Source organism: Sus scrofa, chromosome Y, assembly GCF_054392235.1.
Source record: "Sus scrofa isolate SSC_HxYL_T2T_F1_AM1 chromosome Y, Sscrofa_HxYL_maternal_Yorkshire_Landrace_v2.0, whole genome shotgun sequence".
In the NCBI taxonomy this organism is placed as follows: Eukaryota; Metazoa; Chordata; class Mammalia; order Artiodactyla; family Suidae; genus Sus; species Sus scrofa.
In genome coordinates this window covers 6,547,430-6,561,442 of record NC_139402.1, presented here as the reverse complement: position 1 = coordinate 6,561,442, position 14,013 = coordinate 6,547,430, and the positions used below count along the sequence as shown (strand labels likewise).

At 42.5% G+C, this 14,013-nt stretch overlaps 1 protein-coding gene across 18 annotated transcripts in view; it reads left to right on the top strand.

Annotated features, from left to right (window-relative positions):
* LOC100624109 (neuroligin-4, X-linked) overlaps positions 1–14,013 on the top strand; it is a 401,261-nt gene that overhangs the window by 153,228 nt on the left and 234,020 nt on the right. The window lies entirely within an intron of this gene.

Genomic DNA, 14,013 nt, shown 5'->3' with positions numbered 1-14,013 from the left:
AGGGCCTGGCACGTTCAAAGGTCCTGGGGTCAGAGGATGGGCTGGCATAACCCAGTATCTGAGTACAAGTGTGGTTCAAGGGCAAAGGGGTTGATAGGCAAGGCGGGGAAGCAGAAAAGCAGGAAGGGGTCAGGGCTTTGAAGTGCATCAGCCTTGTGCAGATACGAGCCTGTAGACTCAGGTGCTATTTCTGTTGCTCAAACTCAGCCCCTGTCCACCAGTGCTGAATAGAAATGCGGAGACAGAGCTTTGAGTGAAGGAGAGACATAGCTTGTGCGGCTCTGCCAGGCAAAGGAGGCCATAGCCCTTCATTGGGAAGAACTGCGGGGAGTTTTATAGTAACAAGGACAACAGCAGGATTCCACATAAGAATCAGCTTTGGTGGCAAATATGCATTCTTCTTTCAGGGAATTTTAGTCCTCAAAGCTGGCGTCAGGAGATCTCAGCCTGATCCTGGGGATGGGGGTGGGGGTCTCCTGGGTTATCGCCTAGAAGAACAGTCCTGGAGAAAAGGGCATGTTGATCAGAGATGAGAACAAACTAGGAAAGTTCCAGAAAAACATCATGTGCTCTTCATCTTCAACCCACAGGCCCCTGAGCTCAGGATACCTCATCCTTAGCTCACAGGTGATGGGTTGAGGGCGCCGTTAAGCCAGGGAGAAGGACAAGGAAGGGCTCCAAGCTGTTCAGTTTCAAAGTCCTCATTTTTACAAGAAGCATAAGGAAGAGCACTTCTTTCTTAGGTGTATAAGATGCCTACGTCATTATGTGTCTCCCTTGAGAGGGAACCAGGACCTGCCCCAAGGCAGTGCTGTTGTGTCTTGACAGCTCCTCCCTGGTCTCTGCCTCCCCTCCCTTCCCTGATCAGCACCTGTCGGAACCTGCCCCTGGGAACTCAGGGAAGGCCATGGAGGCTGAATGAGGTCCATGTCCTAAGAAGAAGAAATGGGTCAGCGTTCCCATCGTGGCGCAGTGGTTAACGAATCCGGCTAAGAACCATGAGGTTGCGGGTTCGATCCCTGGCCTTGCTCACTGGGTTAAGGATCTGGCGTTGCCATGAGCTGTGGTGTAGGTCGCAGACGCGGCTCGGATCTGGCGTTGCTGTGGCTGTGGTGTAGGCTGGTGGCTACAGCTCTGATTCGACCCCTAGCCTGGGAACCTCCATATGCCACGGGAGCAGCCCTAGAAAAGAAAAAAAAAAGGGGAAATGGGGGACAGGGAAAGGCTTGTGTGCCCAGGAGCCCCATAGGGCTCTGCTCAGTTACATTTCCCGTAATAATATTCAATCATCGGGAGTTCCCCTTGTGGCTCAGTGGAAACGATCCCTGGCCTCACTCCATGGGTTGAGGATCTGGCGTGGCTGTGAGCGTTGGTGTCGGTTGCAGACACATCTTCGATCCCCTGTTGCTGGGGCTGTGACAGACGCCCGGCCGCTGAAGCTTTAATTGGACCCTATCTTGGGAACCTCCATATGCCATGGGGGTGCGGCCCTAAGAAGAAAAGAAAAACATTTCAGTCATTGGATCAACATTTTGTCATGGTTGTTGTCTTCTCTGGTCTAAGCCAATGATAGACCTTGGGGATGCAGAGATGGCAAAAAAAGGGGTCCATGCTTCAAGGAGTTGGAGCTGTCTGTTGGAGACACTTTCTGGGCTCGACTTGTGATTCTCCAAAACATGTAGGTTCTTCCTCATCTTCTTAATTTGGGGGGCAATATTCGTCATTGTAGAACTCTCACCCATTACACTGATTCTAGTTGTCCTTGGGTATCTCTAGGTTTCACCTTGTCGGTTAGGTATTGAGTCCTGACTGTGGACCTCTTGTCTCTGTCTTTTCCCTTTGCACAGTCAGACTGCAAACAATCCAAGCTAGTCCCTCACGGGTTTGAAAGTCTCAATGTTGATTCTGCAAGGGGTGTCTTGGAAGAGTTCTCATTGGAGGACCCCTGGCATCTTTGTGTGCTGGCATCTTTGTGTCGCCCCAGCATGAAGTGATTCGAGTTGTTTGGGGTTCCTAGGCATGCATGTGGGTGGGCGCCTCTCTGAACTGATGTGTGACATATAGATTCTTTTTTAACATCCTAGATTGCTTTTTAACATTTAGGGTAACCACATCCTCTCGCTGGAGGGAAGGTCATAGCGTGTATTTGCCGCAGGAGCAAAGACCTGACGGTGTTGCTTTTCATATTTTCAGCCGTTCACTCCTCATGCTCCCCGCCCCCCATCCTGTTAAACCATGTCTCTCATTTTTGAGGTGTTTCTGTAAATCTCTGCTTTGGGCTCACATGGGGGGCCCGCTGACCGGGGATGGGGTGAGGGGAATTTCCAGAATTCCAACCCCGCCTCCCTCCCGCCTTTGTTTTTAACAATCTCAGCAAAATCATTAAGACCTGGTTACACTGTATTTGTCCTCTTGCTTACATGTGAGAACACTGCTCTAAGTGTTTTCAAAAGAAGAGCCCACAAAAACATGATGATAGACAGGTCATTGCTTTGCTGTTTAAGATCTGGCTCCCCAGCCCTCTTAGCGAACCATGAGCCCTGAGGTTAAAAAAAGAAGTAAGGCTGCTGAATAGCATTGAGAACTATATCTAGATACTCATGTTGCAACAGAAGAAAGGGTGGGGGAAAAAACTGTAATTGCAATGTATACATGTAAGGATAACCTGACCCCCTTGCTGTACAGTGGGAAAATAAAAAAAAAAAAAAAAGAAGTAAGGCTATGCATTTGGAAAGAAAGAACTGCCTTCATGTGCAGATGACAGGCTTGTTGATATAGAAATGCAGATGCCGAGCTTGTTTATATGGCAGTTTGTAACTGCGAAAACCCAGGAGACATTTTGGCAAGATCTCAGGATGAAAGACACATATGCACGTTTATTTCTGTAGTTCATGGCAGAAAGACCATTGGGAAATAAAATGTATAATAAACCATTCATCATCGCTCCCAAAAGGATAAAAACATTAGAAATAAGTTTTGTCTGATTCAACCCCTAGTCTGGGAACTTCCATATGCTGATGGTGCAGCCCTAAAAAAGACCAAAAAAAGAAAAAAAAGTTTTATAAAATTTGTGTGAGATTTAGAATATGTGTGATTTTTAATGAAGAAATGGGACTTGGGGATTTTTAATTAAGATGATGATGAATCTTACTCTTGGCAGCTTAAAAATGCGGAGGCTTCCAGTCCATTAATGTGGTTGAGCTCTCTTATTTATTTGCATCTTCTTAACTTGGGGGACAATATTTGTCATTGTAGAAATCTTGCCCATTAAATTTATTCCTCTATCAAACAGTATCTGCACAGTGAGACTACAGTTCTAAGACTCGTATAAGCCATCAACATATGTCTGCTGTTAATGAAATTTAATCATCTTAAATTGCATAAGATCTGAAAATGATACAGACTTTGATAAACCAGCATACTAATGGAACTGAATTTCCTCTGAATTACAAATACCCAATTGGCATGTCTGTATTTAATATTTAGGAATTCTTATTGAAGTGTCTTAATTTTATTTTGGTTTTTATAGCCAAGGGCCAAATGCAGTATAGCCCCACTGGTATAGATTTTCTTTCTTTCTTTCTTTTTTATAATGTTGAACAATTTCTATACAGTTCCACCTTTCCTACCATGTGGAATACTCTTCCTGTGGCTTTCATTGACTCTTATTTTTGGTCTCTGCACCTAGTGCTTTTTTTTTTCTTTTTTGGGGGGTCAAATTGGAGCTGTAGCCACTGGTCTACGCCAGAGCCACAGCCATGCAAGATCTGAGCTGTGTCTGCAACCTACACATCTCACAGCAACACCAGATCCCCGACCCACTGAGCAAGGCCAGGGATTGAACCTGCAACCCCATGGTTACCAGTCGGATTCATTAACCACTGAGCAATGACAGGAACTCCCGTCCTAGTGCTTTCTTAAGCCCTCATATCCTGAGTCTTCTGCCTTTCCTTCTACATGTAAACCAATAATTTCAACAGAAACATTTTTTTAAATTAAAGTATAGTGAATTTACAATGTCGTGTTCGTTTCATGTATATAGCAAAATGATTCAGTTACATAAACATACACACACATTCTTTTTCAACTTCTTTTCCATTATAGGTTATTACAAAATGTTGGCTGTAGTTCCCTGTACTATACAATCAATCCATGTTGTTTCTTGTATATATAGTAGCACATACCTGTTAATCCCAGAGTCCTAACTTACCCCACCTCACCCCTGTTCTTCTTTGGTAATCATCAATTTGTGTTTTGTGTCTATTGAGTCTGTTTCTATTTCGTATATCAGTTCGTTATATTTTAGATTCCACATACAATTGATAGCATATGATACTTGTCTTTCTCTGCCTAACTTCACTCATGATAATCTCTAGGTCCATCCCTGTGGAAGCAGATGGCATTATTTCCTTCTTTTTTATGGCTGAGTAATATTCCATGGTATGTATGTAATACATCTTTAGCCACTCCTCTGTTTGATGGACATTTGGGTTGTTTCCATGTCTTGGCTGTTGTAAATACTGCCGTAGTAAACACTGGGGTGCATGATTGCTTTCAAATTATGGATTCGTCCGGGTGTATGCCCAGGAGTGATTGCTGGATCATATGGTAAATCTAGTTTTAGTTTGTTGAGGACTCTCCATCCACACTCTTTTCCATAAGTGGCTGCACCAATGTACATTCCCACCAACAGTGTGGAGGGTTCCCTTTTCTCCACACCCCCTCCAGCTTTCGTTATTTGTGGACTTGTTAATGATGGCCATTCTGACAGGTGTGAGGTGGTCCCCTCATAGTAGGTTTGATTTGCATTTCTCTAATCATTGGTGAGGTTGAGTACCTTTCCATGTGCCTCCTGGCCATCCGTATGTCTTCTTTGGAGTAATGCCTATTTAGGTCTTCTGCCCTGCCCGCTTTTTGATGCGGTTGTGTTTGATACTGAGCTGTTTGTATATTTTGTAAATTAAGCCATTGTTGGTTCCATTGTTTGCAGCTATTTTCTTCCAGGCCATAGACTGTCCTTTCACTATAATCATTTCATGAAGGAAGAAAATTTATCTTCAGATCTACGCTATCTTCTCTTCTTGCTCAAGGATCATCCCTGAGGGTCTGCTATATTGTAACCAGCATTTTTCCCCCCTGAAGTAACTTTTGAAAGTCTTACGTTAGGCAGCTTCATACACTAAAAAGCCTAAGTGTCTTTGAAATTGGTATTCTATACATGTATTCAGTTATATCGTCTTTGCTCACATCTTTTGTAGGACTTTTTAATGTCCAGACTGTTACATAAATGTTTCAGTAGTATTAGCTGCTTCATATCAGATGGATGGCGTTAATGCATCATTAATAGATGAGCTGGAATTTCCATTGTGGCTCAGTGGTAACGAGCCTGACTAGTATCCACGAGGACGGAGGTTCAAGCCCTGGCCTCACCCAGTGGGTTAAAGGATCAGGTGTTGCCATAAGCTGTACTGCAGCTCTGATTCTACCCCTAGCCTGGGAACTTCCACATGCCATGGGTGCAGCCCTAAAAAGCAAAAAATAGTAGAGCTATCATGTGAGAGGTTGATGACCCATATGAAGTCTAGCTAATGCATTTGCAGCTCTGATCCTGGTTACTTAGACTCAATCTCTCCTTCCCTCATAGGAATCCAGCTGCTGGGAGACTAGGAAAGGATCCTTGAGAAGCATTTCCATAACGAGTCAAATGTTTGATTTCAGTGATTCATTTTATGTATACCTTGATTTGGGAACCTCCTTTCGCTGGGGCAGAAATGTTTGGTTTCAGCCCAAAGTTTCTGAAACGTTTTCTGTTTGGTCTGAGGACACCCTCACCGTCTTAGGAGCTTGCTTCTGTCCACGTGATGTTAATATCAAGCAGCCAGAGGCTCTCAGTACATGACCATCTGTGACCTTCAGTTCTTCCTGCAATGACGTACTCTGTCCATTCCTGAAAAGGCACTGGGGTGGGGGGTGGAGGGGGATTTCTGCAGACACAGGAGCTTTCCTTTTCAAAACGGAACGCCAGTGGCATTGTGTGTTCCACCCTTGTGCTGGCGGATGGTTCCCCATCCTTGACATGTCTTGAAACGATGCACATTCTAAAGGTTACGTCCGTGTGTCACATGTTCAGGGTTCCCGCCGGATCGGGGGCATCACACCATGGATGCTCATGCCACTGTTTCAAATAAGATGATGGTTGCTATTTGGCAACTCCGGTGTTGCTCCCTCATCCTCTTGAGCGGCAAGGCGGCAGGATACGGTAGGAAGCTCTCATGTGACTTGACCGTGACGTCGACAGAAGGGTCTGCCCTCTGAGGGGCTTTCGCCCGCCCGGTTAGAGTCACAGCCTATTAGAGTCACAGCGGGTGGACCTCTCGGCTTTTCCAGGGGTCAGTGGCCTGAGGTGTCAGGAGTCATATCACAGTTGCAGCCAACATGACCCAACCTGGACAATCTGCATTTATCTGTGAAATTCTGCTTCTTTGTGGGCTGGAGGATAAGCAGTAATTATCTCTTATTTATATACACCGTGCAATTATTATTATTATGACGATTGGGGTTTTGTTTTTATTTTTGCTTTTTAGGGCTGCATCTGTGGCAGATGGACGTTCCCAGGCTAGGGGTTGAATCGGAGCTGCAGATGCCGGCCTCGACCACAGCCACAGCAATGCCTGATCCGAGCCATGTCTGCATGCAACCTATGCAGCAACTTGCAGCAACAGCAGATCCTTAACCCACAGAGTGAGGCCAGGGATCGAACCCAGTCACCATGAATAGTAGGCATGTTGGTGACTGCTGAGCCCCAGCAGGAACATCTGGCATGGTGCCTTGTTATAGTGAGCCCTTCTGCACTGGTGTTGTTAATAATGAGCTTGGGATCAGGAATAATTTCAGATGTCCCTCTGAAATTCCACATCCTATGGCATGTGGGAGATTCCATGGCCCAATAGAGATACTACCTACAAGCTGATGCATGGAGCCAGACCAGGGGCCCTTTGGGGTTTTCCACTGCTTTCTTGCCCAGATCCAGGGCTTGTCAGCAGTGGTGTTGTTGATATTGTGAGGGGGATGTCCTGCACGTTGTAGGATGTCTTCTGGCCTCCTTCACCTCGACCCACTGCATGCAGGTGGCCCCCCCCTCCACCCCTCGCTGCAACCTCACATGTTCCCTGTCACCTGAGACGGCAGTATTTGTCCTCTGAATCCTTGGGCACCAAGAATCTATTGAATTCTGTTATTATTCTCTAGCACACGTGGGTAGAATAGGTCTAAACCCCTCCATGAACCTGCATGTCTTTAGATCATGATTGATAGCCAGTGCAATTATGTGACATCATCTCAAAAGGTAAAGATCCTGTCTTTACATACATCAGACAATGACACTTTATAATAATAATAAAAAAAAGAAAACTCTAGGAGTTTCCATTGTGGTTCAGTGGGTTAAGAACCTCACATAGTGTCCGTGAGGATGCAGGTTCAATCCCAGGCCTTGCTCAGTGGGTTAAGGATCCAGCATTGCCATGAGCTGTTGTGTAGGCCCCAGATGTGGCTCAGATCCAGTTTGGCTGTGGCATAGGCCGGCACCTGCAGCTCTGATTTGACCCCTAGCCTGGGAACTTCCATATGCTGTAGGTATGGCTATACAGCAACAACAAAAAACATAAACAAAAATAAAAACACAAGAACCAAACTCTTTTATCTTTAACCAATAAGTTACTTCTTTAAGGTGCCAGCTGCTTGAAGGGTCAGGTGCCATTTAATGAGTTGAACAAGCATGGACCTAGGCATTGCCCTTGAGGCTTGGCTGTCTTGAACTCAGTACGTTTCAGGGGCTTTGTTATCCTCATGCTCATCTAAAAACCTGTGTCAACAAGAATATAGAATGTCATGTGTGTTTTCCAGAGGAGAATATGGTCACTGGAGCATGCGGAGCCTGAGTACAACCTAATCGAGGCTGGATATCAGAGCCCTGGTTATGCACGTACCAACATAACCTTTATTTTACACACGCACACCCTTCAAGCCTTGGCTACTTCTTAATAGAATTGAAGAACTAAACCTTGTTAATATGAAACACTCTTCAGGGCGCTGTTGAATGTCCTAGGAGAGCAGACATCTTAGAAAAATAATTCTCCAATGACAACTTGAAGAGGTTGCCTCTTATTTCCACTTTATTGGATGCACCATCTTTCGTGAACACTTGCCGCATGGTCCACCCCGAGGTGCATCCTAAATGGACCCACCCCATCTTGGCAGCTCCAATTTCTATCCCCACCTTTCCTCACACTTTCGCCCAGACATGCCCAGCTGAGAATTCTTCCATATTCTGTGCTGAGGTTCCTTGACCCTACTACTGGACACGGACTATTTAAAAAAATTAGGAGTTCCCTGGTAGCCTGGCAGTTAAGGAGTTTGGTATTGTCACTGTGTGGCTCAGGTTCAACTTCCACATGCTGTGGTGAAAAAAAAAATTATCTTAAACATCTTCTTACTGTGAATGTATTTTTTCTTCAGATTTTTAAGTTCAAATAGTAGATACTGAAGACTAATTTGTTATTGACATTTACTTTTTGATACCCCTTTTTTTCTTTTTTTTTGGCTGCATCCGCCTACTCCATGGTAGGTGGAAATTCAGGGGCCAGGGATGGAACCCAAGCCATAGCAGTGACAATGATGAGTCCTTAACCCACTCAGCCACCAGGGAACTCCCCCTTTTGATACTTGTAAAAAATTATTCATGTAAACTGTGACAACTTTTCATAAACTTTTTCATAAACTTAAAGTTTTCATAAACTTTTCTTATTATTACAGACCCTGACAACGAACCCCATAGGATGTATTTTTTCTGGGACAATCCTAGACTTGGAATTGCATTTCAGATCTATATAGATGTTGCCAAATTTCTGTCCATGAAAGTTGCAGTGATGTCCAGTACGAGTCTGCCAGTTGACTCCCTCCATGGCCAGATATCTGTGTTCAAGTCCCCTGGCCAGAAAGAGAAATGACTTGATTTATATCCTGCCATCAACCCTCTGGGATCATCTCTGCAAATGCCCTTCAGGGTATTTACTTCACCTATAATTAGGACTATTTGAGATGCAGCCCACACCCTGTGTAGCATCTCCTCCACACCCATCATGGAGATCTTCAGGATGGTGACCTATTCATTGTAGTCTGAGCATGCTTTGTCACTCTTTAACATGGAAAGCCCTATGACTCAGGAAAGACTGCATCCCAAACTCAGGCATATGGTTGCTCTCATGTTAGGGTCTGTTGGAAGCAGCAGGGGGTCCCTACAGTTTTGAGAGAAAGGTATCTGAAATTTGATGATGACTTGCCGATCTCTTTGTTCCGACGCCTTCTTCACTTCTAACACCTTGCGCGAGCATGGCGATAAAATTAAAATGTTCTTTAACAAGACTTGCACGTTACGTGACTCTAGAAAAATGCATTTAACCTCTTTGCCTCTCCATGCTGGTATTTTAAAATGAGAAGGGAAACCCACCTTATCTGAGGTTTATCCTGGCACAGATGAAACCATGCCTTTAATCACTTTGTATAGCACCCGTTCATGAGAATAGTCATGAAAACAAGAGGAGTATATACCATGTAGAACCACACAGAGTTGATCCATTCATTTGCTGATTGGCACTTAGATCACTTCCACCTTTTGGTTATCGTGAACAGTGCTGCTGGGACAGGGTTACCTGTTTGAGTTTCTCTTTTGGATTCCTTTGGATATGAACCTAGGAGTGGAATTGCTGTGTTATTTTGAAAAACTGTCAAACTGTTTTCCATTAGCAATTGCACCTTTTATTACATTTCTACCAGCAGTGAACAGGGGTTCTAAAGTTCTCCCTATCCTTCCCAACATTTAAATTTGATATATGTTCTTCCACAGGTGAACCCTGAAAAACACTATGCTTAGTGAAATAAGCCAGATAGTGATGACAACATAATACTCTATCCTTTCACTTTTATGATATACCTAGAATAGGCAAATCCATTGAGACTGAAAGTAGAAGAATGGATGCTAGCGGTTGGGAACAGGGAGTAGGGTTAGAAGGGCAAGTCATTGTTAATGGGTATGGATTATTTTGTTGAAAAGATGAAATGTTTTGGGTATCAATTCAATGGTGATGTTTACAAAACATTGTGAATATATTTAATGACACTTAGAATTGGTTAAAATGATAAAAATTGTGTTATGGATATTTTACCACAACAAAAAAAATGAAAGAGAAACAAACAAAACTAGAGTAATAACCTTTGCTAACATTCAAGTGAGGACATTGGAATGTGTGTGATGTTTATTTATGAGTAGCATGAAAAAATGGATGGGGAAGAAAAAAGGGTACTTTATCCTCTAATGGTTGGCTCTATTTTCTCCATAGGGATTTCTCTTGTTTGTGGACTACGAAACCCATTAAGTTAGTCCCATTTAACGCTAAGATTTGTATGTATGAAAGAATTATAGGCAGTATGTCCTTTGGGAAATAGAGTTCAAGTAATTCAAGTTATTAAATGCACACACTTAATAGACACATATGTGTCTATTATATGCAATGTATAAAGTATAAAGTGTGTGTGTATAATATATGTATATATGTGTATATATATATAATCACACACACATATATTTACCAGAACTTTCCAAATATTTACCTAGAAATTGAGAGAATGTTGAGATATGTCTCTTCTCCACTCATTCTGTTTTTTCTCTTCCTAGAACTTTGATTTGATGTGTCATGCAGATTCTCATTTCCATACATATGTGCCCTCATTCCACTTTCCTTTTTTAGTTTCTGTATCTCTGCTGTGTTTTGTAAAATTTTCTCAGGGAGGTCTTCCATTTATTATTTTTTTTTTCGAGTACTTTTTAAAATGTATTTTTTAGTTTTTACTTTACGTTGGAATCTATTTGCTTTACAATGTTGTATTCATTTCAGGTGTACAGCAAAGTGATCCATTTATATGTATACATATATCCATTCTTTTTCAGATTCCTTTCCCATATAGGTTAATACAGAATATGGAGTTCCCTGTGCTGCACAGTAGGTCCTTGCTAGTTATCTGTTTTGTATACAGTAGTGTGTATCTGTTAACCCCCAATTCCTAATTTATCCCTCCCTCCCCGTTTCCTCTTCGGTGACCATAAATTTGTTTTCTACGTCTGTGAGGCTTTTTCTGCTTTGCATCTAAGCTCATTTGTATCATTTTTTTAGATTCCACATATAAGTGCTATCATATGCTCTCTGTCCATTTATTCTCGTTTCTACTATGTCTAATCTTCTCTGGGACTAGTTTGTTGATTGGTAGTTACTTCACCACTTGCAGTTTGCATTTGTTTAGTTTCTGTGTGGTCATTTTTCACACCTTGTCTTTCCTATGCCTTGCTTATTTCTCCATCTTGCATCCTGTAAACATTTCTTACATCACCAGTGATACTTTGTTTTCATTACTTTAAAAATCTCCTTCCTGGGCTCATGTCTGCTTGCGAGCTCATATTGGCTTGCTCTTCATCTGTAGGAACTTTCAGGATTTCGTAGCTGGTTCTCTTCCCAAACAGGCTTGCTCCTCCTTCAGACAGGAGCTGGAGGGTGAGCTTTGATCCAATGTGGGGAGTCCAGCTTCCCACCTTGCTAGAGTTCCCCCATCTAACCACCTTGACTGCACTCAGGTTCCTGTTCCCTGTCTTGATGCCCAAGCAACCACAGACATGCTCTCTCACAGCAAATTCCCTTTCTTATTTTCCCCCCACAATACTCAGGTATTATTCAGCCCATACCATGGGGGGAGTCTGGGTCAGCAAGCTCACCTTTGGATATTTCCCTTATGTGAGGAAGTCTGGAAGTTCACTACCAGTGGGTCTCACGCAAATGCAACTATTCTATACAGGGAGGGTCTTGGGGGCAGGGAAGGGGGATGCTGGTTTATCTGCTGATGATGTAAGTGGAAATTTTTCCCTCCAGAAAGTTTCACCAAAGAAGAAAGAAGGAGGTGTTTTAATTTCATTCTTTTCCATGTGGCTGTCCAGTTTTCCCAGCACCACTTATTGAACACGCTGTCTTTTCTCCATTGCATATTCTTGCCTCCTTTGGAATAGATGAGTTGGCTGTAGGTGTGTGGGTTTAATTCTGGGCTTTCTATCTTGTTCCACTGATCTATATTTCTGTTTTGTGCCAGTACCATATGATTTTGATGATTGTTGCTTTGTAGTATAGTCTGAAGTCAGGGATCCTGATTCCTCCAGCTCCATTTTTCTTTTTCAGGATATCTTTGACTGTTCTGGGTCTTTTGTACTTCCAAACAGACTTTAAAATATTATGTTTGAGTTCTGTGAAAACTGTCCTTGGTAATTTGATAGGGATTGCATTGATTCTGTAGATTGTCTTGGGTAGTATAGTCATTTTGATAATATTGACTCTTCCAATCCACGAGCATGGTATGTCTTTCCATCTATTTGTGTCATCTTTGATTTCTTTCATCCGTGTCTTATAGTTTTTAGAGTACAGGTCTTTTGTCTCTTTAGGTAGGTTTACTCCTAGGTATTTTATTCTTTGGATGCGATGGTAAATGGGATTGCCTCCCTAATTTCTTTTTCTGCTCTTTCATTGTCAGTATATAGAAATGCTGTTGGTTTCTGCATGTTAATTTTGTATCCTGCGACTTTGCCAAATTCGTGGATGAGCTCTAACAGTTTTCTGGTAGAATCTTTAGGATTCTCATGTATAGTATCATGTCATCTGCAAATAGGGATAGTTTTACTTCTCCCTTTCCCATTTAGATTCCTTTTATTTCTTTAAGTTCTCTGATTGCCGTGGCTAGGACTTCCAAAACTATGTTGAAGAGTAGTGGCGAGAGTGGACATCCTTGTCTTGTTCCTGATCTCAGCGGGAATTGAATTCTTTCAGCTTTTTACCATTGAGAAGAATGAAATTAGAACACTTCCTAACACCATACACAAAAATAAACTCAAACTGGATGAAAGACCTAGATATAAGACCAGACACTATAAAACTCTTAGAGGAAAACATAGGCCAAACACTCTGACATAAACGACAGAAACATTTTCTCAGATCCACTCCTTTACTGTAATGACAGTAAAAACAAAAATAAACAAATGGGACCTAATCAACCTTAAAAGTTTCTGCACAGCAAAGGAAACCCTAAACAAAATGAAAAGACAACCCACAGAATGGGAGAAAATCTTTGCAAGTGAATCGACTGACAAGGGATTAATCTCCAAAATTTATAAACACCTTCTGCAGCTCCATACCAAAAAAAAAACCAAACAACCCCATCAAAAAATGGGCAGAAAATCTAAACAGACAGTTCTCCAAAGAATTCATACAGATGGCCAAAAAACACATGAAAAGATGTTCAACATCACTCATTATTAGCGAAATGCAAATCAAAACCACGATGAGGGTACCACCTTACACCAGCCAGAATGTCCATCGTCAAAAAGTCAACAAACAATAAGTGCTGGAGAGGGTGTGGAGAAAAAGGAACCCTATTACCCTGTTGGTGGGATTGTAAATTGGTACAACCACTATGGAAACAGTATGGAGATGCCTCAGAAAACTAAACATAGAACTACCACTTGTTCTAGCAATCCCAGATCTGTGCATCTATCCAGAGAAAACCATGACTTGGAAAGACACGTGTACTCCGATGTTCATTGTAGCTCTGTTTTCAATAGCCAAGACATGGAAACAACCTCAATGTCCATTGACAGAGGAGTGGATCAAGAAGATGTGGTCCATATACACAATGGAATATTACTCAGCCATTAAGAGGAATGAAATACTGGCATTTTTAGCAACATGGATGGACCTAGAAATTATCATGCTAAGTGAAGTCAGCCATACAACGAGACACCAACATCAAATGCTTTCACTGACATGTGGGGTCTGAAAAAAGGACAGACTGAACTTCTTTGCAGAACAGATGCTGACTCACAGACTTTGAAAAACATATGGTTTCCAAAGGAGACATTTCAGGGGTGGG